The sequence below is a fragment of the Belonocnema kinseyi genome, chromosome 8 (genome assembly GCF_010883055.1).
Source record: "Belonocnema kinseyi isolate 2016_QV_RU_SX_M_011 chromosome 8, B_treatae_v1, whole genome shotgun sequence".
Classification (NCBI taxonomy): Eukaryota; Metazoa; Arthropoda; class Insecta; order Hymenoptera; family Cynipidae; genus Belonocnema; species Belonocnema kinseyi.
The window spans coordinates 143,247,667-143,256,232 of NC_046664.1; the positions used below are offsets into that span (position 1 = coordinate 143,247,667).

At 34.0% G+C, this 8,566-nt stretch overlaps 1 protein-coding gene across 2 annotated transcripts in view; it reads left to right on the forward strand.

Annotated features, from left to right (window-relative positions):
- The window catches only part of LOC117179111 (mitochondrial import inner membrane translocase subunit Tim13-B), a 45,791-nt gene that overhangs the window by 1,205 nt on the left and 36,020 nt on the right, over positions 1-8,566 (forward strand). The gene's annotated exons all lie outside the window — the stretch shown is intronic.

Here is an 8,566-nt window from a genome sequence, read left to right on the forward strand (position 1 = left end):
TCTATCGATGAGCAGGTTCTCCCGACATCCGGCTACGCCTTTCTCTGAGCCTCGTTGTTCATACATTTCTTGCCACACAGGTTCAATTGCCCGAACAATCCTGTCATTTGGGATAGCTGTAAATATCTTATAAAGCGTGTTCAGACAAGTTATTGGCCTGTAGTTCTTCGGGTCAGCTAAGTTTCCTATTTTCGGCAGAAGTATTGTGCGCCCTTCCACCAACCACTCTGGAATCGGCTCTTCCGACTTCAAATATGAGATGAAAATACGGGCCAAATGCTGATGGGTTGAAGAAAACTTCTTACACCAGAAGGTTTTGATACAATCTGGTCCCTGTCCGGAATAGTTTTTCATCCCTCTTAATACTGTTTTCACCTCGGTAGTAATGGGTGGGCATTCTTTATCAGGTGTTATGAGGGCAACACATAACTCCTTGAAGCTATTTATATTTTCTGAGTCTTCGTCCAGTCTATGCTGCACTTCGTAGACTTCTCTCCAAAATACTTCGACCTCCTCTGGTTTGGGTGGGTGTTCGGCAGTAACAGTAGGGTCTTGGAAGAGTCGAAATGGGTCAGAGAGAAACTGTTGATTTTCTCTGACCCATCTCTCCCTCCGCTCTAGACTTCTCTTAGCGTCAGATAGTATCCGTATTCTGTCAACAATATACTATATGTATATAGTGCATACATTTTCTTATAAAAATAAATTTGTTTAAAATGTTTAAATGGTTTATAATTTAAAAAATAGTCAATTTCTGAATTTTTTAATGAAAATAATTTGAATAATAAATTATTATTGTAAATTTGGAAATTATCGTAGGGAAATGCGATTGGAAATGCATTTTTTCTTGATTCCGTACACAAATTAAGTCTATTCGAAAAATGCATAAAGTCTTAATCTGCTCATGAGAGTAGTTTAAATAATAAATCTTGAAAATTTGAAAAGTAGAATCAATCAGAAAGATGTTCTTAGTTCAGTCCGTAGAAAAAATGGTGCCTCTTTCTTGAAAAACAGCCAAGCCTTAAATATGTTGATAATAATTGTTTAAATAATTAATAATTGTAAATTTTCAAAGCATCGTGGAAAATAATCATCGGAAAGATATTTTCAGCTAATTATGTTAAAAAATGGTGCCTATTCGTAGAAAAAAACCTCTTAATTTTTTATTTGAAATTGATTAAATAATTAATAGTTTTGGTAAATTTGCAGAGTAACTTAGAAGAGTGATGGGGTAGACATTCTTAGTTGACTGCGTAAACAAACTGACTCGTAGAATGTAATGTAATGAGTGGGCTACGTTATCATATTCCTACCTTACCGACACTTTTTATTTCCCAACTTATTTTTACACAAAGTGCCAGATCGAGTTGAAAATTTGAGTTAATAAATGAAAAGCACTAAGAAAGGTGGGCCTGGTATGAAATTTGTATAATTATAAAAAAAAATGTTGTAAATAATTTTTTTTAATACTTTTTTCATAATTATTAGAATTCATGACCAGGCCACCTTTCTTACTGCTTCTTATTAATTATCCCAAATTTTCAACTCGATGTGGCGCTTCGTGTGAAAAAAAGTTGGGAAATAAAAAAAAAAGTCGGTATGGTAGGAATCTAGTCACGTGACCCACTCATCACATGGCCTTAATAGTTCTTGTAAATATACAAAGCAGCATAGAAAAGTGTGATCGGATAAACATTCTTATTAGACTCCGTGAACAAATTTACTCATAGAAAGAAAACGAAATTCTTAATTTTAATTGGAAAATGTTTAAATAATTAATATACTTGTAAACTTGCAAAGTATCATAAAAAAATGATCAGAAATATATTCTTAGTTCAGCCCTTAGCGAAAATTGTGCCTTTTCCTTGAGAAATTGCCAAGCTCTTAATATGTTGATAAAAATGGTTTATATAATCAATAATTGTAAATTTTCAAAGTATCATAGAAACTCCTAATTTTGTATTCGAAATTGTTAAAATAATTAAGAGTTTATAAACTTCCAGCATAGAAAAATGTTATTAGATAGACATTTTTAGTTGACTCCGTAAACAAATTGACTAGTAGAAAGAAAATAAAACTTCATTTTTAATCGAAATTAATTAAATAAATAATATTTTTTGTAAATTTACAAAGGAACATAGAAAAGAGTCATCGTGTAGGCATTCTTAGTTTACTCCGTAAACAAATTGACTCATAGAAAGAAGGTATATATCTACATAGAAAACACTCATCGGGTAAAAATTCTTAGTTCACTCCGTAAACAAATTGACTCGTGGAAAGAGGGCAAACTCATAAAATTTTTAAATTTAAATTCTTTAAATAATTAATATTTCTCGTAAATTTACAAATCAACATAGAAAAGAGTCATCAGATGGACATTGTTAGTTCACTGCGTAATCAAATTGATTCGTAGAAAAAGGTTAAACTCTTAATTTTTTAATTGAAATGGTTTATATAATTAATAGTTCTTGTAAATTTACATAGCTGCATAGAAAACACTTCTCGGGTAGACATTCTTAGCTCATTCCCTAAACAAATTGACTCTTAGAAAAAAGTTCAAACTCTTAAGGCCATGTGATATTAGAAAATTGTTGACTTTACCAGTTTTAGGTTCCCCTGGCTTTTTTTCTAGAATAATAAATGTTTTGTCTTAAAAATTTGGGAAATGATAGCGAACATGCTAACGGACGTCCCCGCACACTTTTTTTGTTGTGTTTTTTTATCAAAATTTTTTGATATTGCTAACAACGTTTGCATACATCAATATGTTTATAGTTTTAAAGAAAGTTTATTTATAACTCGATGAAATAGGATATTACCATTCTAGTAATAGTACTTCGCAGATAATTTTTGGTTTAATGCATTTCGGATTTTTTGGTTCGCGTATATTGAGCACTGACACCAATTTTGGACTAAATCGTCTAAACCTTAAAAAAAAATAATGTAAGCAATACAATTTGCACATTCGTTGCAAATCAATAAATAAGAGTCTGCATACACGTAACCTATCATTATTTTTGGAGTATTTTTAGCGATTTCTAGCGGAGAAAAAAAGAAACTTTGAACGTCGATAAAGTCGAAATCACGTGACTAAGTTCGTTCATGAAATTTTTGTGTAGAAGGATTTTCATTTTTTTGGTCCTCACTACGTCCACACGGATTGATATTGTGTTCACGATGTAGGAAGTTATAGCGAAAGGACTAAGGAACGTTTGTATATATCAAAATGGGAATGTATGTGCATTATCATATGTACGTGTGTGCGCGTTCAGGCAGGAGTGTGGACACACGGAAGTTGAAGTCGGGCAGTCGACTTTGTATTACTACATTCAATAAAGTTATTATTTATACCAATCCAGAAATAACACAATTTAAGATGAGGTATTTGGAAAACGTGCATGTCTAGCGTCACAACTGGTTAATTTTGACAAAGTATTTATGATTCGGTGCGTAAAAGTGTTATGAGGAAGTGAATTCTTTTTTTTTAAAGGAATGTCCGATGAGAGTAAAGCTAAAGGCATCTCTTGCATTTATGAACTCAGTAAAGCTGATGTGATTATTGAATTAAGAAAAAGGAGTGAAACACAGTGATCTCACACAACTGAGGATTTCATAAAATATATGACGTTAATTTTTTTTGATATGAACGTCGCATATCGACCAATTTCAACAATACGATTGATTATTGACAATTAGTTAAGTTTGCTATTTACTGTTTCCCAAGCAGCAGATCATAACCGATTATTACCGTCGATTCCAATGCTGAAAGGATATTAAAAATAGCCCTAACAACCTTATTATTAAAATTAACTACTAATGCAATTCTTGGAATTAGAATGGGTTCCCCGTGACCGAGAGGGAACACATACTTGCTTTTAAGGATACGGAGGGCCTTAAATGAGAAGTAATTTGCAATGAGAAATTGGCATGAGATATAACTATCTGTGGATCTATAATCTATCATTTTTATTCGAGAACCGTTAATTTTCCAACTATGAGATGCTTGGGATCACTCAAGTGAGATATGATTGCGCATAAAGTATTTAAATTAGAACTCCACTCCTAGGTGACGATATAAACTCACTTTATTCTAATAAATTAATTTTCCTATTCTAGACAACAACAGTAATTACGCACAGCGAGGTTTCTATGGAATAGAGTGCAAAGCTGTAACGTGAACTATTGTTTAATTGAATTAAATTTCCAAACTGTATTAAACTCTACGATTTTCTGTACAATTTCAAATTTACTTCGCACAACGAGGTCTTCATCAGTTAGGATAAAGTGCAAGGTTGTTACGAAAGAAATTCTCTATTAATTTTACATTAATTAAAAGAATCTCATTCTAGAAAGCGTTCTCAAACCGATTGCCCAATTTATTCTAAACTTAAGAATGTTCAATCTCTACAGCGAGGTCTTCACGGAATGAAGTGCAAAGCTGTCACGAAATCAAAGGCCGATCACACAAATTACCCATAAAAGTAAGGTTTAATGAAACTAAATTAAAGGAAGAATTATGCTTTAAGATTTCATCGCGCGTAGACTTCATAGGATGAAGTTTGCTTTTATCTCTATACACACTTTCTAAGGATGTTTCCTGTCTTGAAGTTCTCTGAATCCAGAGAGAACTTCCAACGTGGCGCACCCTCTGAGCTCCCGAATAAGAGTGTCCGTTCAGTATCTCTCGACTGTCTTTGGGATCCGCGAGGACCGGCGTTATCCCTACCATTCCCTATTAGCATGCGCGGAGTTAGCGATCGTTCATGATTCACCGTTGAGCTAGGAGCGTATGAAATAAGATATTTCTACGTTTTTATAAATATTCTATTTTGTTGATATTTTCTAAACTTTTATTTATCGGGTCAAGACTGACCGTCTCAACGCCCCCTTAAGGCCATGTAACGAGAGGGTGACGTGACCAAACCTGGTCTTCAATTTGTCTTTCCAACTTACGTCTAAACGATATGAGGTATCGCTCTGAAAGTTTGGGAAATGAAAGAGGAGGTAATAAAGTCCATGTTTCTGCTTTGTTCCTTAGGAAATTTGGTGAAAAATTTTTTTTTGAAGAAAATACCCGTGGAAGCTTTTTTTCCCAACTTACGTCCACACGGAATGAGATATTGTGTTAAAAATTTGGCACAATGAATAGAAGGCATGCAAAAATATGTCTCTGGCCCTAAATAATTAGAATATTGAAAAAAGTTTTTTTTTAAATTACTATTTTGGTGAAATAACGACCGTGCTGTCGTCAAACCCTGCAAGCAATTTGCAATGTTATCAATGGGCTAGTTATGAGGTTTATATTGATCAAATTGGGACAAAGCAACAAAAATCGCTTACGAACATTATGCACAAATAATACAAAAACTAATGTTTGCACTTGAAATGCAAATAAACATATTTGGTCTGATATACGTATCAGTCTGGTATCAGCTGTGTCAAAACAGCACTAGCGCAGCCAGTAGACAACTTCGAACTTCTAGGGGTCTTTGGGTGAAACAGATTGCATGATTACTGTCAGAGAAAGTTAAAAGTCAAACTTCTGCTGTAAAATCTAAATGTGTCAGTCGATAATCATTATTTGCATAAATAAACTTTTTCTTCCTCCAACTCTTTGAAAGGCCAAAAACGATCCTTTAATATTTATTAACATTTCCCGAAAAAAATGTCCGCGTTATTTAAACTTTTATTTTTCAATATGGGTGAAAAAATATTGATCTTAGGGCTGACTTGATCAGCTGTTATACTCATCACATGGCCTTAAACAAACGGACCTTTTTAAATGTTAAAATATTCATTCGTTTACTATTATAAACTGAGGAGTTTATAGGATTTTTACTTTTATTAGCTTATACTGTATATAATATTTCATGTATTTATTACAAAAAAATTTGTTTCATAATAAATTCGGTAATCATGAGTGACAAAAAATGGTAATTATTGACGACCACCGCCCCCTTAAATGAGTGGATTCAATACCGTTGTATTCATACGCTTATCCATCTGCGGGGGTGAATTTATTTTCATTTTGTATAAGTACGGTTGAGCTGTAATTAAGTAAAGATGTTGTTTTTGCAAGATGCAGAAAAAACAAGAGGAAAAGATTTTTAATTTTATTTTTATTTGGGAGTACGCTAAGGTGAAGTCTATAGTTAATTGTATGAGTACTTAATTCGTTTATGTACTTATTAATTGAGGTTCGCAAATAAATGTTGAATTTCCTCACATTTATTTTTGACGCTTTAATAGAAAAAAAGTTATTTTGATGCAAACAAATTTATAAAAATGGCATATTCTCTCCCATTCTTGTAGTACGAATGCTGGCGAGAATGTGTGATGATAGGCTTGTCCATTTATGATTTCTCCTAGATGTAATTCTCCTTCATAAGTTCCTCCTAGTTCTTGATTCTTTAGTGTAACCCAGTGTTTCATTTTATTAATTTGACTTTGTTCCTTTCTCAGCAGTGATTCTTGTTCGGTGATTTTATTCATTTTTCTCATCTACTTGGTAATTTGTTTTATATCTTTTTTAAAGCTGATGTCGAAATTATGTTTTAATGTCATTTTGATTCTCTTTATTTTCTTTGCTAACATTTCCCTTCTTTCGGCCCGTTTTATATCTCCTTTGTGAAATTTCTTTATCATCTCCTGTTCTCTTTTCCTTATCTCTTTCTTTCTTTTTTCTTTGCGCAACTTTTTTTTGGAGCTACGCATAATATTTCTATAGTTGCTTATATTCTCATAAATGATGTTTATTTCGGGGTCCGTTATACTGTAGTCCACCTTGATATTCATGTCCTGCATGATCTCTGTGATTTTCATCAGGTCTATTTTGTGTTCTAATGGTAGATTTTGGGCGATAATTGAGGAATTTGTGCTGTTGTTCGGATTCTCTTCGTTCTTGTCTCTGGATGTTTCCCCTTTTATTTTCAGTTTTTTTAATTCTTCCAGCGTTCTACCAATCAAAGTTTTTGTTGGTAGTTTTTGTTTTAACAGGTCGCTTTGTGTATAAGCTTCCTACAAGGTTGTACTGATGTATACAGTATCCCCAAAATACACTTTAAGATTTTTCCTCATTTGTCGCGTTCCTTTGGTTTGTTTGTGATCATCTCATAGTGTCACCCATGGCTTCTTCGATGGTGAGATGATTCTTCCTAAGTGCACATTCACGGGGACTACCTTTGCCTACTCATTCTTCTTCTTTTCAGGTGTTTCATCTGTCTCCTTGTCCATATGAGTTTTTTTATTTCAGCTTCCTTCTTCTTTTGTGCCCTTATATACATATTCCTTTTTCGTTGTGGTTTTTTCTTTTTAAACTGTAGTGACGTTGTGGACGATTTGTCAGATGATTTCGTTTTCTTTTGCTTTCTCTCTTTTCGCTGAGGATTTTCGTTATGTATTCCTTTTCATAGGGATTGAATGCACTCAATTTTCTGTCCCAAATTTTACTGAGACCAATTTCGAATGTCATTTATTCGATTTTCAGAGATTCCTGTCTCGTATTCTGCCACCAGATCAATGAAAGTTTCCTCGGAGGTTTGCGTTCCTCTGTCCTCCAAGAATTTCTCCTCATAGAGTTCATATTTGATCGGCACCATCTGTTAACACAAGCACGGAACCCCATTCTAATTCCTATCTTAAAACAATTTATTTGATCCCTTTCCACATTGACAACACGACTTATTCTGTTTGGTAACTCCTGTGCCAAAGAAATTCTCCTAATTTGGATATTAAAAAAATGTAAGTTTAAAAACAACATTTTTTCTTGTTTATACACGTACGAGGGCCATTTGAAAAGTTTCCGGTACCCTTCCAAAGTTGACAGGTGACGTTTGTTAACGACTCGCTCGCCAACAAACGCGGCACCCATCGCGAAGATAATTTTCTCATACATAAATCTTCATGTAAAATCTTATGCACCCGTTCAGTTGATATCTCACAAGACCCAGCAATTTCCTTAACGGTTAATCGGCGCTCTTTCATCACGGTTGTGTGCACTAAACTGACGATATCTTCTGTGGAAACAGTTTTTGGACGACCAGAATGTTCATCGTCAAAAATTCTTGTACGACCGCGTTTGAATTCGGCCACTCAATGTTTCGCGGTTGTAAGTGAGGGCGACGATTCACCATACACGGAGTCTATGTCTTCTTTCACTTCCCGATTTTTTTCCCCTTTCCAATACAGGAACTTTATCACCGCGCGATACTTGATTTTATCCATTGTCGTTAACAAACGTCATCTGTCAAGTTTGGAAGGGTACCATGTGTTTTGTAATGATCGGAATGACTTGAAATTTTTATGGCATTCATATGTAAAGGCCATCTATTGGTTAGCAAGAAAACTTGAATGCACCATGACTTTTTGCCGCTAAGGCCGGAAACTTTTCAAATGACCTTCGTGTTGACATCCACTCAATTGATGTTCACTATAACAAAAAATGTGTTGGAGATCCTAAGCAGGTGAATTTTCTTTTTAATCACTGTGTCTATTCATTTTAATTGCGAGTTAATTCTAAGTTAGCAATATCACTAATCTACTCATGCCAACAAGATACATATACATA